Below are 19062 nucleotides of genomic sequence, written 5' to 3'. Positions count from 1 at the left end.
ATAGACACCTTCCAATTGGCAAATCCTTTTCTAAATGTTTAAAAACATTTTATTAATTATGCTATTACAGCTGTCCCAATTTATCCTCTTTGCCCCCCTCCACCCAGTACCCCCATTCCCTCCAGCAATACCCCCTTAGTTCATTTCCATGGGTCACGCATGTAAGTCTTTTGGTTACTCCATTACATATACTGTTTTTTTATTTTTTTAATGTATTTTACTGATTACATTGTTACAATAGTTCCAATTTTCTCCCCTTTACTCCCCTCCACCCAGCATCTCCCTCCCCCAGCAATCTCCCCCGAAGTCCATACCCCTGTTTCGTAAAAAATAACTATCCCTCCCTCTCAGATGTTAAGACCCTTTGTAATCTTGTCAAGGACAATGGGCAAAGGTCTCAAGCTCCTCTAGCTGCTTCAAGCTGGACATGGTCGTCGTCCTACCTACGCTTGGGTCCAGAAAACCCTAATAATAGTGAGGGTGTGGAGGGGAGGGTGGCCTTCCCACATGGGGAAGGATCGTGCAGACTCCAGGTCAGTTGGCTGTCTCCGGTCAACGGCGTGCTTGGTTTAACAGGCTGGCATCCTTGTTGTGTTCTGGGGGCAACAGATTTGGCGAAAAGGGTTAAAAGACATCATTCAATCCATAACTACTAGTTGACAAAAGGCAGGGATTAATTTTTCAATGTTCCATATTAGGAGAAAGAAAAAAAAGGCTTCTTTGGAGGAAGGTGTGCTAGGCACATCTCACGTGTCCAAAACCCTTTTGCCCATTATACTTAGTTTGGGCTGAGGGAAATAGTTTAGGTTTCCCCCCTCTCAGACCTCTGGGCCTTTTCTGTCCAAGCCATTAGGATAGAAAAGAGAAACCAGTTTTAAAGTGAAGCTCACAGACCACCCCATTCTTCACCAACCCAGCCACTTAGTTCAGCCAAACCGTTGAGTCTCAGGAGGTAGAGGTGCAGAGAGGATCAAGTGAGGCTTATGCGTACAGACAATCACTCAGGTAATGCGATCATAGGCTTATGTCCTTTGAAAACAGAAAACACATGTTAATTTATGTAACATAACCCACAAACAAGTCTCTAAATCTGTAAGACTGTCTTATTGGGAAGACATCCAGTTGCAAGGCACTTGACATTCTACTTGCCTGCAACTTGAATATCTTTGATGATATCACAGACATGGTTTAATTTTCAAGTGAAACTATATTTTAAATGAGAAGAAACTTTTAAGACGGTTAGTTGCCCTATTTTATAGTCTACTACTGATCATTATGATTTTCCTTGAATAATGATTTTTCTCCCAAAGATTACCCTCCTTGTCTTTAAAGGGACTACATTAAGTCCATTTTTAATTTATCCTGTTCATTTGCATAAACATAAGAAGAGCAGTAAATGATCACTTATGATCTTTAGTTCTGCTTTGCTGGAACTTACCCAAGGAACATTTAGGGAGACCCTCAGTCTGTTCTTCAGGGCACAGAAGCTGAGCCATACACCTGGAATTCATCCTTGCCTGTACACACCTGTCCTTTCCAAGTCTTTCTGGTTTTTCATTGTGCCTTAAGGTCCCTTCTAGCCATCTTTCAGGAAAACAACCTTCGTTCCTTCCCTGGAAAGATTGCTGTGGACCACACAACCAACTATGGTACCAGGCCTTTTATCTCGCGGGCTTTTATTACCTTTGAAAGTCATTCTCCGTTCCTCAGGGCTTTTTGGTAACAACCTGAGCCCAAGTATGTCTCCTTTAGGCTTGACATTCCAGTCAAAGACTTGGTCAAAAAAAAAAAAAAGGAACCTCTATTAACAACTGGTCTTATTAGTTCTATGCAAAGAAACTTATGTCATTACTTACTTGTTTAGAATGCCAAACTCTGGAGAGATCAAATAGGGAGAAAAATATACAATGTGAAGGAAAATATTTGTCCTAATACTCACTGAACTGGCATTTCCATTCTTCATATTTGCATTTTCCCCCACTAAAAAAAAAAAAAAAATTCTTTTTCCATTACAGTTGTCTCACTTTTTCCCCCTCTTGTTTCCCTGCATCCTGCCCCTCCCTTCCATCACATTCAGTCCCCACTCAGTTCCCATGTCCGTGGGTTGTTTATACATGTTTTTTGACTTGACCCTTCCCCTTCTTACCCCCTTCTCTCCCTCCCCCCTCCCCCCTTGTTACTGTTAGTCTACTTCCTGTTTACATAGCTCTGGTTCAATTTTTCTCATTTGTTTGTGTTGTTCATTAGTTTCCTGTAATAGGTGACAGCATAAGGTATTTTTCTTTAGTTGCCTGGCTTATTTCGCTAAGCATAATTTTCTCTAGTTCCATCCATGTTGTTGCAAATAGTAGAAGTTCCTTCTTTCTTTCTGCTACATAGAACTCCATTGTGTAAATGTACCACAGTTTTTTGATCCACTCATCTACGGATGGGCATTTAGGTTGTTTCCAGCACTTGGCTATTGTAAATAGTGCTGCTGTGAACATTGGAGTGCATAGGTTCTTTTGAATTGGTGTTTCAGGATTTTTCGGATATAATCCTAACAATGGAATTGCTGGTTCAAAAGGCAGTTCCATTTTTAGTTTTTTAAGGAAATTCCAAACTTTTCCATAGTGGCTGCACCAGTCTGCATTCCCACCAGTGATGCACCAGGGTTCCCGTTACTCCGCATCCTCTCCAGCACAAGTTGTTTGTTGATTTGTTGATGATGGCCATTCTGACTGGTGTGAGGTGGTATCTCATTGTGGTTTTTATTTGCATCTCTCTGATGGCTAGTGATGTTGAGCATACTTTCATATGTCTATGGGCCCTCTGTATATCTTCTTTGGAGAAGTGTTTGTTCAGGTCCTTTGCCCATTTTTTAATTGGGTTGTCTGTCTTCTTGGTGTTGAGTCGTATGAGTTCTTTATATATTTTGGAGATCAATCCCTTGTCTGAGATGTCATTGGCGAATATATTTTCCCATATGGTTGGTTTCCTTTTCATCTTGCTGATGTTTTCTTTAGCTGAGCAGAAACTTTTTAGTTTGATGTAGTCCCATTTGTTTATTCTTTCCTTTATTTCCCTTGCCTTAGGAGATATATCAGTGAAAATGTTGCTATGTGGGATAGCTGAGATTTTCCTGCCTATTTTTTCCTCTAGGACTTTTATGGTATCACGGCTTGCATTTAAGTCTTTGATCCATTTTGAGTTTAATCTGGTGTATGGTGTAAGTTGGTGGTCTAGTTTCATTTTTTTGCATGTCCCTGTCCAGTTCTCCCAACACCATTTGTCGAAGAGGCTCTTTTCATTCCATTTGATGTTCTTTCCCCCTTTGTCAAATATTAGTTGGCCATATGAACTTGGGTTTATTTCTGGGCTCTCTATTCTGTTCCATTGACCTATATGTCTGTTTTTATGCCAGTACCAGACTGTTTTGATTACCGTGGCCTTGTACTATAGTTTGATATCAGGTATTGTGACTCCTCCTACTGTGTTCTTCTTCCTCAAGATTGCTGTGGCTATTCGGGCTCTTTTTGGTTCCATATAAATTTTTGAACTATTTGTTCTAATTTTGTGAAATATGTCATTGGTATTTTAATAGGGATTACATTGAATCTATAAATTGCTTTGGATAGTATGGACATTTTAATGATGTTGATTCTTCCCATCCATGAGCATAGTATATGCTTCCATTTATTTGTATCTTCTTTAATTTCTTTCTTCAGTGTTATGTAGTTTTCTGAGTACAGGTCTTTTACCTCCTTGGTTAAGTTTATTTCTAGGTATTTTATTTTTCTTGTTGCTATGGTAAATGGGATTTTTCTTTCAGTTTCTATCTCTGAGTTTTTATTGTTGGTGTATAAAAATGCCTTCGATTTCTTAATATTGACTTTGTATCCTGCTATTTTGCCGAATTCACTTATTAGGTCGAGTAGTTTTTTTATGGAGTCTATAGGGTTTTCTATGTACACTATCATGTCATCTGCAAATAATGACAGTTTTACTTCCTCTTTTCCAATTTGGATGCCTTTTATTTCTCTTTCTTGTCTGATTGCTGTGGCTAGAACTTCCAAGACTATGTTGAATAGGAGTGGAGACAGTGCACATCCTTGTCTTGTTCCTGATCTTAGGGGGAATGCTTTCAGTTTTTGCCCATTGAATATGATGTTCACTTCAGGTTTCTCATTTATGGTCTTTATTATGTTGAGGTACACTCCCTCTATTCTCACTTTGCTGAGTGTTTTCATCATAAATTGGTGTTGTACTTTATCAAATGCTTTTCAGCATTTATTGATATGATCATGTGGTTTTTGTCTTTCATCTTGTTTACGTGATGTATTATATTTATTGATTTGTGAATATTAAACCAATCTCGATCATGGTATATGATCTTTTTAATGTGTTGCTGGGTCCTGTTTGCCAATATTTTGTTGAGAAGAGAGGGAAGATGGCGGAGGAGTGAGGGGAGGCTGCACGCTCAGGCTCCCAAGACACGTCTGTAGTTTGGACTAATTGCAGACAGAACATCTCAGTGAGCAGCTGGACACTGGCAGGAGTCAAGCCTTGGCACTGCTGGATTAGAGAAAAGCCATCTGGGAACAACCTGTTTAGTGAGGATGATGGGAAAAAAAGGGACGAAACAGGATTCCTGACTGGGGTGGCTGCCCGAACTGCGGCTGAAAGGACACAAAGGCTTTTTGGCGACCACAGGCTTCCCCAGAGGGGAGTCAGGAGAAAAGCAGATCTCTGCCCGCTGGCAGAGACGGGACTCAACCAGGCGGCATTGGCGCTGGAAGACAGGAGACAGCATGCTGCTGAGTAAGTGAAATTGTAATTTTTCCTTTGTATTTTTCTCTTGTGAACTGCAGAGAGTGGGGGAAAGTTTGGGGGTGATAGAACATTCTTGAGGAGCACAGGTGCAGGAGTGCACTCGTCCACTCCCCAACCCTCCCCTTGGGTTGCGGGTGCACATAGGGAAGTGCCCTCATTCACTGGCCCAGGTGTGCAGGGCCGAGAGTTCAGATGCCCCTCTGACACATCCCAATAGACATAAGATCCGTGCCCCAATGGGCGCAGGGAGGGCCCACTGGATACGCAGAAGACTGTGCTCAGTCGCCCCTGGCCAGCTCCAGTGGGCACCAGGCCCGAGTACCAGGCCGGAGCCCAAAGCATTTGCTCAGGCTCTGCTCGTGCCCACCCAGGTGGGTGTGGGAATAGCGGGCAGCTACAGCACGGGAACAGCGGGTAGCAGCGACTCACAGGCACTCGCTTCTACTGAGCACAGGTGTTCAAGGCCCCACCCTAAGAGGTGAGAGGCCAACTCCGGGAGCGCTGTGTGGCAGGCCTGAGGCTAGCTCCCGGGCCACGTTGGGAAACTCCCGGAGTGCTGCGGGGCAGGCAAGCTCTCGGGCCACCTTACTGACTCACAGGCATGCCTGCAAGGACACCTTGGCTAGCTCCAACAGGCACCTAAGGAACGCGCCATGCGGGGGCCCACTGCTGCAAGGGACAGGAACCTCTGACCCACCTCATTAGACCAGCTGTGAATACAGAAAAACAAGACAACACACAAAGGCTGAATTGACATCTCCACAAAAGAATTCAAGATAAAGTAGATAGAGTGACTCTCAATCAACTAGCCAGAAGGAAGATCCTAACAAAAAGCATCTGAAATATAACCAGACAGCATAAACAAATGACATAAAAGGTACCCCAAGAACATCAGGCTCAGGAGATCAAAGAGACTGCACCACTGAAACCCCCAGATCTACCCTAAAGAATCTCATATCACAAAGGTGGGAAGGCAAAGCAGACAAACCCAAAAAACAAAAACAAACAAGAAGAATCCAACATGGTAAGACGCAGAAACAACCTCTCAATGAAAAGAAGAGGAATCCCCAGAAAGAGAGGTAGATGGAATAGACATAGCCCAAATGTCAGACACGGAATTCAAAACTATGGTGGTGAAGAAGCTCAATATACTCGACAACCTTAAAAACAACTATGACAACCTCCAAGGAAGTTACCAGCAGCTCCAAGAAAATTACAGGGAACTTACGGAGAACTACACCAGCATAAAAAAGACATAGAAACTATCAACAAGAACCAGGAAGAAATGAAGAATGCAGACTCTGAACTGAAAAACACAGTAGAATGAGTCAAAAGCAGACTAAACGAAGCAGAGGATCGGATTAGTGAGTTAGAAGATAATGTAGGAAAAAATTCTCAGATGATACAGCAAAATGAAAAAAGATTGAAAAAGTATGAAGAAGAGGTAAGGGAGTTACAGGATAGCATAAGGAAGAACAATACAAGAGTAATCGGAATTAAAGAGGGATAAAAAGAACAAGGAATAGATAAACTGATAGGAGAAATAGTGACAGAAAATTTTCCCAACCTGATGAGAGAAAAAGTTATATAACTTCAGGAAGCACAGAGAGTTCCAATAAAGAGGAACCCCCCAAAACCCACTCCAAGGCACATCATAGTTAAAATGGCAACATTCCAAGACAAAGAGAGAATCCTAAAAGCAGCAAGAGAAAAACAGCAAATAACTTACAAGGGAGCTCCAATAAGGCTATCGACCGGTTTCTCAACGGAAACACTACAAGCCAGAAGGGAATGGTCAAAAATATTTCAAGCAATGAAAAACAAAGCCCTACAACCAAGAATACTCTACCCAGCAAGGTTCTCATTCAAAATGGAAGGTGACATAAGGAGTTTCTCAGACAAAGGAAGACTAAAAGAATACAACTCCACCAAACCAGCATTGCAAGAGATGCTAATGGGAATATTCTAAGAAAAAGGAAGAGAAAAAACAAAAAAAGAGTAGAGAAACAGAGGTACAAAAGGAAATGAATAAATACATGTCAATAATAACCTTTTTTTCCCCCCTCCTATGCCCCCCACCCCTCACCAAACCTATAGAAAAACCCCAAGCCTGGGAGTGTCCTGGGGAGGGGAGGCAGAGTGTGGGAAAACTCTGTGCTCTGCCCCCTGGCCTGGGCAGTGCCAACAGGAAGGGTACGTGGGAAAGGGAGGCCGGTAACTCCACCTGCAGAGGATGTGGTACTGGCTGAAATGCATGGGGGATGAGGTGCCTGTTGCCAACTCTCCTCTGGGACCCGCTGGGGTGGCATCCAGGGGTGGGTGCCCAGCTTGAGGTCTGGTACAGTGCACGCCCTTCTTCTGCCAGTGGCCATCACTTCTGTCAAGCTGCTCACTGCAAGGCCCCATCCTCCGCGTCTGTGTCCTGGCTGTGTTCCAGGTCTTCCTCGCTGTGTGTCAGCAGCCCTTCCTCATCACCGTCATCCCGAGCCTGTGCTTCTCCCTGGGGTGTGCCTGCCTCAGAAGCTATGTCCTCTTGGGGGCGGGGGGGAGTGGCCGGCTGCTGCCACCACCACTGCCACTGCCACTGCCGCCGCCGCTTCCATTGCCACTGCTGCTGCCGCCATCGCCGCCACTGCCACTGCCACTGCCACTGTCACCCTTCTTCTTGCCATCTGGGTTGGCCTTCTGCTCCTCGGCAATCTGTCCCAAGCAGCCCAGCAGGGCGTCGATGTTGGACTTAATCTGTGTCAGCTTGGTCTTGACGGTCTGCAGCTCACTGCTCTTTAACTTGATCTTGGCTGAGCTGGTAGTGATGGCTGTGGAGCAGGCAAAGAGCTTGACAGGAATGGTGGTTTTGACACGCCGGACCAAAGGGACTGTGACCCGGGGTCGCTTCACAGGAACAGCCCTGGGCACAGGCACTGGTGACAGGTGGCCACGGTAGTCAAACAGCCTGTAAATAGCAGATGCTGCTCTCTTTAACCCCTTGGGTCTGTTTGGCTTGGCCTCGCCAGCCATGTTGATGTCCAGGGTCTGCCCGGCCAGCACCTGCCCATTCTCTCCCAGCACAGCTGCCCGGGCATGGCGCTCATTGGCAAACTGAACAAAGGCATAGCCCTTGTGCACGGAACAGCCAGCCACATGGCCATACTTGGAGAAGATGGTCTCCACATCTGACTTCTTCACCACAGCTGTGTTGAGGTTTCCAATGAAGACTCGAGAGTTGATGGACTTGGGGTCATTCTTGTTGGTTACATTGCTTGTCTGGATCTTCAAGGACATGGTGGCCACAAAGGTTGAGTTCAGCCAATGATCTCCTCTTCAGGGTTACAGGGTCAGCCACCAGCTGCCTCTGGGAATAGGTATCACCGGTGCCAAGGTCTAGAAGAAGCCGCGCAGCGCGGAAGAAGGCGGTGCCTCCGCACTGGGGGCGGAAGGGAGAAAGAGGGCGGACCTGGTTGAAGCTTCAGGAGCTGAGCACACCGGAGGGGGAGAAGTCGCCCCCGCAGTCGCTACCGCCCCTTCAGTAATAACCTTAAATATAAATGGATTAAATGCTCCAATTAAAAGACATAGGGTAACGAAATGGATAAGAAAACAGGACCCACATATTTGCTGTCTACAAGAAACACACCTCAAAACAAAAGATTTACATAGACTGAAAGTAAAGGGATATAAAAAAATATCCCAAGCAAACGGACCTGAAAAAAAAAAGCTGGGGTAGCAGTCCTCATATCAAACAAAACGGATTTCAAAGCAAGGGCAATACAAAGAGACAAAGAAGGACATTTCATAATACTAAAGGAACAATCCATCAAGAAGATATAACACTGATAAACATATATGCAACCAACATAGGAGCACCCAAATACATAAAGAAAATACTAGAAGACCACAAGAAGGATATTAACAACAACAACACTCATAGTAGGGGACTTTAACACTCCATTATCAACAACAGACAGATCATCCAAGCAAAGAAACACCAAGGATATAAAGACATTGAACAACACACTAAACCACATGGACGTAACTGATATATATATAGAACTTTTCACCCCAAAGAAGCAAAATATCGTCGTCGTCGTCGGCAGCCGTCCATCACGACAGACGATGGTGTAGCTTCTTAAGAGTCTATCTGCACCGCCGAGAATGGTTGTGCAGTCCGACTCGGGAGTGACACGGTATCTGTCTCCTCCCGTGTTGAATCGACATCTTGCGATGACGCTGGAGTGTCCTCTCCAGTGAAGCTGAAGCTACAGAGCCTGGGCAGGGTGATATGGAGGGTCTGCTGTTGCCCATGCAGCAGACCCCCCCTCTCTTCGCAGCTGAAGGGTCCAAGGGAAAGACGGAGTCAATACAGCTTAGCTTCAGGTGCCCCGCAGGAGTTGCCGGTGTTGACTACAACGTCAAACCGCCTTAGGGACTCCAGCTCCGGATTTTCTGTCGGGGTTTACTCCCTTAGCCTTTCCCCTGAAGAGGTATGCCGCAAGGCAGCGGAGGTTTTTTGGAATCCGAGTTTTCCTTCTCTGATGTGCCCTGACTGGAAGATTGAACCAGCGACACTTAGCTCGCAGGCCGACGCTCAATCCACTGAGCCAAACCAGCCAGGGCAAGAAGCAAAATATACATTCTTTTCAAATGCACATGGGACATTTTCAAAGATAGACCACATGATGGGACACAAAACAAGCCTCAACAGATTCAAGAAAATTGAAATCATATCAAGCATCTTTTCAGACCACATTGCCTTGAAACTAAAAATCAACCTCAGAGAAAAAAATCAGACACCCAAACTCATGGAGAATGAATAACACGCTATTAAATAATGAATGGGTTAACAATGACATCAAAGAGGAAATCAAGAAATTTCTAGAAACTAATGACAATGAACACACAACAGCCCAAAACCTATGGGACACAGCAAAAGCAGTCCTAAGAGGGAAGTTCGTAGCAATACAGGCATATCTGAAAAGGATAGAAGACTCTTAAACAAAAAAATCTAATCCTAAAGCTACAAGAACTAGAACAACAACAACAAACAAAGCCCAGGGCAAGAGGAAGAAAGGGAATCATCAAGATCAAAGCAGAATTAAACGACATAGAGACTAAACAAACAATCCAAAAAATCAACAAAACTAGGAGTTGGTTCTTTGAAAAAAAAAAAAAAACAAAATCAACAAGCCTCTAGCCAGGCTCATCAAGAGAAAAAGAGAGAAGACCCAAATAAACAAAATCAGAAATGAAAGAGGAGAAATCACGACTGATACCTCAGAAATACAAACAATTGTAAGAAATTACTACAAACAACTGTATGGCATGAAATTTGACAACCCAGAAGAAATGCACAAATTTCTAGAAACATATAACCTTCCAAAACTGAATCAAGAAGAAGTAGAAAGTCTCGACAGACCAATAACAAAGAAGGAAATTGAAACAGTAATCAAAAATCTACCGGCGCACAAAAGCCCTGGACTGGATGGCTTCACAGGCGAATTTTACAAAACATTTAGGGAAGAACTAACTCCTACCCTCCTCAAACTATTCCAAAAAATCCAAGAAGAGGGAAAAATCCCAAACTCTTTCTATGAAGCCAGTACTACCCTAATCCCAAAACCAGGTCAAGACACAACAAAGAGAGAAAACCACAGGCCAATATCACTGATGAACATAGATGCTAAAATCCTCAATAAAATTTTGGCAAACAGGATCCAACAATACATCAAAAAGATCATACGCCATGATCAAGTGGGCTTCATCCCAGGGATGCAAGGATGGCTTAATATTTGCAAATCAATAAATATAATACATCACCTAAACAGAATGAAAGACAAAAATCACATGATCATATCTATAGATGCAGAAAAAGCATTTGATAAAGTACAACACCCATTTATGATGAAAACACTCAGCAAAATGGGAATAGAGGGAGCATACCTTAACATAATTAAGGCTATATATGAGAAACCTGAAGCCAACATCATACTCAATGGACAAAAACTGAAAGCATTCCCCCTGAAATCAGGAACTAGACAAGGCTGTCCACTCTCTCCACTTCTATTCAATATAGTGTTGGAAGTCCTAGCCACAGCAATCAGACAAGAAAAAGAAATAAAAGGCATCCAAATTGGGAAAGAAGTAAAACTATTCACTATTTGCAGATGACATGATAGTATACCTAGAAAACCCTATAAACTCCACTAAAAGACTACTCAATATAATAAGTGAATTTGGCAAAATAGCAGGGTACAAAATAAATATACAGAAATCTAAGGCATTTCTGTACACCAACAATAAAATATCGGAGACAGAGGCAAAAAAGAAAATACCATTTACTATAGCAACAAGAAAAATAAAATACCTAGGAATAAACTTAACCAAAGAGATAAAAGACCTGTACACTGAAAATTACACAGCAATGAAGAAAGAAATTAAGGAGGATACAAATAAATGGAAGCAAATAACATGTTCTTGGATGGGAAGAATCAGCATCATCAAAATGGCCATACTACCCAAAGCAATTTACAGATTCAGTGAAATCCCTATTAAAATACCAATGACATATTTAACTGACCTAGAACAAATCCTCCAAAAATTCATATGGAACCGAAAAAGACCTCGAATAGCAAAAGCAATCTTGAAACAGAAGAACACTGCAGGAGGAATCACAATACCAGACATCAAACAATACTACAAAGCCACTGTGATCAAAACAGTCTGGTACTGGCATAAGAACAGACATATAGATCAGTGGAACAGAATAGAGAGCCCAGAAATAAACCCAGGCCTCTCTTGTCAACTAATATTTGATAAAGAAGGAAGAAATATAAAATGGAGTGAGAAGAGCCTCTTTAACAAATGGTGCTGGGAGAACTGGACAGGGACTTGCAAAAAAAATGAAACTAGACCACCAACTTACACCACACACAAGAATAAACTCAAGATGGATTAAAGACTTAAATGTAAGCTGTTACACCATAGAAGTCCTAGAGGAAAACATAGGCAGGAAACTTTCAGATATCCCATGTAACAATATCTTCACGGATACATCTAAGGCAAGAGAAATAAAGGAAAAAATAAACAAATGTGACTACATCAAACTAAAGAGTTTCTGCTCAATAAAAGAAAACATCAGCAAGATGAAAAGGAAACCAACCATATGGGAAAACATATTTGCCAATGATATCACAGACAGGGGACTGATCTCCAAAATATATAAAGAGCTAATACGACTCAACATCAAGAAAACAACCCAATTAAAAAATGGGCAAAGGACCTGAACAAACACTTCTCCGAAGAGAACATACAGAAGGTCCATAGGCACATGAAAAAATGCTCAACATTATTGGCCATCAGGGAGATGCAAATAAAAACCACAATGAGATACCACCTTACACCAGTCAGAATGGCCATCATCAACAAATCAACAAACAACAAGTGCTGGCGATGATGTGGAGAAACGGGAACCCTACTGCACTGTTGGTGGGAATGCAGACTGGTGCAGCCACTATGGAAAGCAGTATGGAATTACCTCAAAAAACTAAAAATGGAACTGCATTTTGAACCAGCGATTCCACTACAAGGATTATGAAAAGTCCTAAAACCCTAATTCAAAAAAACTTATGCACCCCTATGTTCATTGCAGCTCTGTTTACAATAGCTAAGTGCTGGAAAGAGCCTAAGTGCCCATCTGTAGATGAGTGGATCAAAAAACTGTGGTACATTTACACAATGGAATTCTATGTAGCAGAAAGAAAGAAGGAACTTTTGCCATTTGCGACAACATGGATGGAACTAGAGAGAATTATGCTTAGTGAAATAAGCCAGGCAAAGAAAGCAAAATACCATATGATATCACCTAATAGAGGAAACTAAAGAGCAACACAAACAAACAAACCAAATAGGACAAAGAGTAGAATAGTAGTCAGTAGGGGGGAGGGGGGAGGGAGAGAAGGGGGATAAGTAAGGGAAGGATCTAATCAAGGAACGCGTATAAATGACTCATGGACATGGACAACGGGGAGGGATATGATTGTGGGAGAAGGGATGGGCTGGGTGGGGGGAGCAATGGGGGAAAAATGGGACAACTGTAATTGAAAAACCAAAAAATAAAAGAAAGAAAAAAAATAAAAAAAAATATTTTGTTGAGGATTTTAGCATCTATGTTTATCCGTGATATTGACCTGTAACAGTTTTCTTTCTTGTGTCTTTACCTGGTTTTGGAATTAGGGTAGTACTTGCTTCATAGTATGAGTTTGGGAGTCTTCCCTTTTCTCAGATTTTTTTGGAATGGTTTGAGAAGTATAGGAGTTAGTTCTTTCCTAAATGTTTTGTAATAATCACCTGTGAAGCCATTTGGTCCAGTACTTTTGTGTACCAGGAGTTTTACGATTATTGCTTCAAATAACTAGTTGTTATTAGTTTGTTCAGGCTTTCTGCTTCACTGTGAGTCAGTTTTGGAAGATTATATATTTCCAAAAATTTGTCCATTTCATCTAGGTTGTCAAATTAGTTGTGATACAGTTGTTCATAGTAATTTCTTACTATCCTTTGTATTTCTGTGGTATCAGTTGTGATTTCTCCCCTTTTGTTTCTTATTTTGTTTATTTGGGTCCTCTTTCTTTTTTTTCTTGATAGGGCTGATTAAAGGCTTGTTAATTTTGTTTATCTTTTCAAAGAAAGAGCTACTAGTTATATTGATCTTTTGAATTGTTTCTTTAGTCTATATATCATTTAATTCTGCTCTGATCTTGATTATTTCCTTCATTCTACTCGCTCTGGGCTTTGTTTGTTGTTCTTCCTCTAGTTCTTGTAGCTGTCGGGTTAGATTTTTTATTTGAAATTCTTTTAACCTTTTCAGATAGGCTTGTATAGCTATGAACTTTCCTCTCATAACTGCTTTCTCTGAATCTCATAGCTTTTGGGTTGTTGTGTATTCATTATCAGTTGTTTCCAGTAATTTTTTGATTTCCTCCTTGATGTCATTGTTAACCCATTCATTATTTAATAGCATGTTATTCATTCTCCATGAGTTTAAATGTTTTTGAGTTTTTTCCTTGAGGTTGATTTCCAGTTTCATGCCGTTGTGATCTGAGAAGATGCTTGAAATAATTTCAATTTTCTTGAATTTGTTGAAGCTTGTTTTCTGTCCTACCGTGTGGTCTATCTTTGAGAATATTCCATGTGCACTTGAAAAGAATGTATATTTTGGCCTAAATAACCTTGGTATTTCTGTGCTTGTTAAATCTGTCCATTGTTGACAATTGTGTTTTTAAATCCCCTATTATGAATGTGTTGCTGTCAGTAAGTATCCTTTTTGGAGTTCTTCAAGATTTTCCTTATATATTTGAGTGCTCCTATTTGGGTGCATATATGTTTACAAGGGTTATAGCATCTTGATGGATTTTTTTCCTTAAGTATTATGAAATGTCCTTCTTTGTCTTCTTTTATGGGCTTTGCTGTGAAATCTGTTTTGTCTGATATGCGTATTGCTACCCCAGCTTTTTTTTCATGTCCATTTGCTTGAAATATTTTTCCCATCCCTTCACTTTCAGTCTGTGTAGATCTTTTGTTCTGAGGTGGGTCTCTTGTAGACAGCATATATGTGTGTCATGCTTTCTAATCCATTCAGCTACCTTATGTCTTTTGAGTGTTGCTTTTAATCCACTTACATAAAGGTTATTATGATAGGTTCTTATTGTCATATTTCTTCTTTGTACATGTGTTCCTCTCTGTCTCTCTCTGTTCCTTTATCTTTTTAAAGTAAACCCTTTAGCATCTCTTGCAATGCTGGTTTGGTGGAGATGTATTCTTTTAGCTGTGTTTTGTCTAGAAACTCTTTATTTCACCTTCTGTTTTGAATGATAGCCTTTCTGGGTAGAGTAGTCTTGGCTGTAGACCTTTGTTTTTCATTGCTTGGAATATTTTTTGCCATTCCCTTCTGGCTTGTAGTGTTTCTGTTGAGAAATCAGTTGGTATTCTTATTGGAACTCCCTTGTATGTTATGAGCTGTTTCTCTCTTGTTGCTTTTAGGATTCTCTCTTTGTATTTGAGTTTTGTCGTTTTAATTATGAATTGTTTTGGAGTGGACCTGTTTGGGTTCATCTTCATTGGGACCCTCTTCTTTCTGGACTTGCGTAACATTTTCTCTCCTCAGTTTAAGGAAGTTTTCTGTCATTAGTTTTTCAAAGAGGTTTTTTATTTCTTGCTTCTCCTCTTCTCCTTCTGGTATCCCTATGATATGGATATTATTACATTTAATGTTGTCCTGAAGCTCTCTTAAAACCACATCATTCTTTTTCAGTCTTTGTTTTTTTGTTTTGTTTTGCACTGTCTGGGAATTTTTTTCTATGTTGTACTCCAGCTTACTGATCCAATCTTCTGATTCCTCTAGTGTGCTTTTAATTCCTTCTACTGTGTTCTTCAGTTCAGAAATTGTATTCCTCATTTCCTCCTGGCTCTTTCGTAGCGTCCTGTCATTTTTTAATGCTGGTGTAATTCTCAATAAGTTTCTTGTAGTTTCCATGGAGTCTTTGTAGTTGTCTTTGAGCTTGTCTAGCTCATTGAGGTTCCATACAATCCATATTTTCTATTCCATGTCTGATAGTTTGCTTTCCTCTATTTCGTTTAGCATTCGTCTGGGGATTCCTTTTGATGGGGGGTAGTTTCTCTGTCTCCTCATTTTTTGTGATTCTTCTTGTTTGTTTCTCATTCTTAGGTTGATCTGCACTTCCTGGATCTGCTCCTGGTGGCATCAGATCATGTCCCAGTCTGGGCCTAGGCAGCCTGTTGGAGACTACCAGAGATTTACTGCCTTTGTCTCCTTTAGTTGTTAATCTCTATTTCTTTTTATTGATAGCCTCTACTTGTTGAGTCATTGTCCTCACATATTCCTTTAGTTATTTAAATGCAGTTTCCATTATTTCTATGGAATATGTATTTAAAATATTTTTTGTACACTTTGTCTTCTGAATTTATTGAGATTATTACTCAAAGATAGTTTTTATTGACTGCTTTATTTCCTAAGCAGGAGTCACGGTGTTTCTTTTTATATACTGTAATTTTCTGTTTAAAAGTTGGTATTTCAGACAACATAGAAACTTTGGGTTATTATTCTTATTTCTGAGAGTTGTTGTTACTGTTTATTTGAGCTTTTTTGGTTAGTAAACTTGTCTAGACTAAATCTGTGGCATTTGTTTCCCCTATTATGTGACTTGCTGATGTCTGTGCTCACATTTTTTAAGAAGTGTTGCTTCTACGAGTGAATTCTGCTTCAGCATATTTTAGTCATTAGCTAGGGGTTTTTCAAACACCTGTGTCAGTAAGGTTCCCACTCTTTGCTGTTAGATGTTTGAGTAGTTGGGAAATGTATTCAAATTTAGCCAGTTTTAAAGTATTATTTATCTCTTGTTTCTGTGGGGTCTTCTCATGTCTGTTCTACATGTGTCAACAATTTTATGGTCATCCAGGAACGTAAGGACAGTTTGAATCCTCTCTGTCTCCCTTACACATATATGCAGTCTTCCAGTAAAAGATGTGTGGAAAGCTTGTTAAGGTCCTCTATGTCTATAATTTTCAGGATCTCCTTGTTAAATTTCTGGCCGGTCTGCTGATACCTTACTTTCCCCAACCAGGACAGAAACCTCAGGGTAGTTGAGTCAATGGCATTTCTCATTTGTTTGCTACCTATGCTGTTATTCTTCCTTACAATAATGTAGGGTGTAGATGTTTAGCACACTGCTCTAATGAAGTAAGTCTCCTCTGGCAGTGAATATTTTGGTTTTCAGGGCTTTCCTCCTCCCTTGTAGAACTAAAACTGAACCAGCTGAGATGAGAACAATGTGGGAACAATCATAGTAATAATGCCACAAACTGCCACAGTTCAGTAGTTTGTTGTAAATTTGGTCAACTTGGAGGGCTCTTATGTGGTCATTTTTGACAATTTTGTCCAATTTTGTTTTTGTGGAAGTTAGAGGGAAGAAGAGGATTTACTGAGTTCCTCACTCCATCATGGTGAAAGTGCAATCTTCATAGAATCATAATGCTTAGCAATATAAAGGTGTTGTTTTGGGGGAACAATGTTTTCATTTAAATCAGCACTCCAGAAGTCATATCTGGAAAGATGCTCAGTGTGGCACTGTGTTGGCTCTACACTTTTGTGCTTAACTAAGCAGTCTTGCACTGTAAATGCCAGTTTCCTTGTCTTAGATGTACTTGCTGGAATAAACCAACCCTTTCTCTCATCAACAAAGTAAATAACTCTTTCTACTTCTCAACAGTTTTTTTTCATTTATAAAGTGATATTAGTATCACTTGTCCATTACTTTACTAGTCACAAAGTCATCCCACAATATTTCCCTCATTTTCCTCTTTTTACACTTAACACCATGGCAGTAGAAGGCACGTTATTGGTGTTGTCCCTGTTTTAGATTATAAAGAAATTAAGAGCTCAAGTTTTAGGACAACTTAGAATTTAGTTGGAATGCAGAACCAGCAGTTAAGAGCTTTGTGACCTTAGGTGTGCTACTTTGTCTTTCTAAGCTCTAGTGTCATGATGACAATATGCACATGAAATTATGGTGTTCTACAAATGTTTGAGGCCAGCAGGTCCACTTGGGTTTCAGGCACACGGAAGAAAATACGCAAAGCTGTCAGGATATCTACGTGCCTTTATTCTGGGTGGTGGGGCGATCTTCCCAGGCAGAAAGCTCCACCTTCCTATATACTAAACATAGGCAAAGTCGGCTGCGTGCCAGAGTATGATATCAATGGTTACATAATGGTGAGTGTTCTGTGCATGCAGGTTTCTAGCTAGTGCTGCCGAGCCATTCATGCCTGGACATCCAGGTAAGGGAACCTAACTAACTCCATTTTTCCCACATTCCACCCCTTCAGGGTTCCTCACCGTACAATCTATGTGAGATCTGTCTTCCACAAGGGTCTCTTGGTTAGGAGGGCTGAGCTCTGCACCAATAAACTGCAATAGCAATAGAGACTACAGCAACAAGTGACTAACAGACAGGCACTGCCTCGTAACACAGCAAGGGCCCACCACTATTCAGAGGTTAGGGATGCCCACCATTCTTGCAGTGGGTCACTGGTCAGGCATTCAATGCCACGTGTTTCAGAAATTAATGCTTGAAAGGCTTGGCTAACATTTTGGTGGACATCAGGAATGTATATACAGCATTCAGCTCCAACCAAGGCACATACTCCACCCTGGGAGGCAGTAAGCATGTCCAGGGCCATGCAATTCTGCAAAACTACTTTTCATAACTGATACACTTCCTTGTTCAAGAGTTTTAAGGCATCATGTTTGCATTCAGTGCCCAGAAAGTGTGCAATGCCATTGCTGCTACCTCAGCTTCTGTTACTATGGATGCAGCTTGGGGGGAAAATAGCTAATGAATAGTACCACAAATGGGTGCGCTTTACTCGGTGTTGTACCTTAAGCACTTCCTGACTGGCCGGCCAAGTTAAAAGGATTTTCTGGACTTGAGTGGGCAGATAAAGTCAGCCACAAGTACAATGGCCGGCCCAATTCCCAGGCAAGTAAGGCCACCCATACGAACCACATATTCAAAGGGGTTCAATGGGCATGGAGGCCACGCATTATCTCTTGCTTTCTGATAATGCTCAGTGGTATGCGTTTGACACAAACCTATAGGAATCCAGCTCACTTAGGCTTTCCCCTTAGGGTGTTTAATACAGAGTGAAGCTGGTCCAGCCAGCTCCATGGCTTCAGCCATGAGCCACCCTTACCATCCCCTATGGCATAGCCAATTGCTGGTCAGGACCAGTTGTACCGCTCTTTTGCCTCAGCATAGTTGTTGGCCCAGGTTACATTCCACAAGGAATGTGCACTGTTCCATTGGCTTTGTAGCCAAGTCCAATTGGCCACAGTAGCCAGAGATATGCACCATGGGAGGCCAGCAGATGTTCTGAGAAGAATTTCAGTGCAGATCCAACAGGCAGGCTGATTAGCCACTGCAGTGTAAGTATGTGCACATTTAACTAAGGTGTTATTCTACAACCTAATGGTGAAAAGACAAAGCAGTTACTGGAACCAAAGGTGGCAAATCCCTTCCTTCAGGCAGTATACATGCAAGATTCTGGTCAGTCGATAACACAGTGACCAGCAGAGGGAGGCTTCCAAAGCATGAGTACCATACCTTTCTTGCCTCTACTAGGGGCTCAGCATCTCCTTGCAGCAGGAGGGGAGAACTCATAATAGGCCATAGAGAAATTACA

At 41.4% G+C, this 19062-nt stretch overlaps 1 pseudogene; it reads right to left on the bottom strand.

Annotated features, from left to right (window-relative positions):
• Window positions 1–6877: 6877 nt before the first annotated feature.
• Window positions 6878–8169, bottom strand: LOC150012769 (RNA-binding protein Raly pseudogene; annotated as a pseudogene).
• Between the last annotated feature and the right edge of the window lie 10893 nt (window positions 8170–19062).

This window comes from Furipterus horrens, unplaced genomic scaffold (genome assembly GCF_987537825.1).
Source record: "Furipterus horrens unplaced genomic scaffold, mFurHor1.1.pri manual_scaffold_4, whole genome shotgun sequence".
Taxonomy (NCBI): Eukaryota; Metazoa; Chordata; class Mammalia; order Chiroptera; family Furipteridae; genus Furipterus; species Furipterus horrens.
This window is presented reverse-complemented; position numbering and strand designations above follow the sequence as displayed.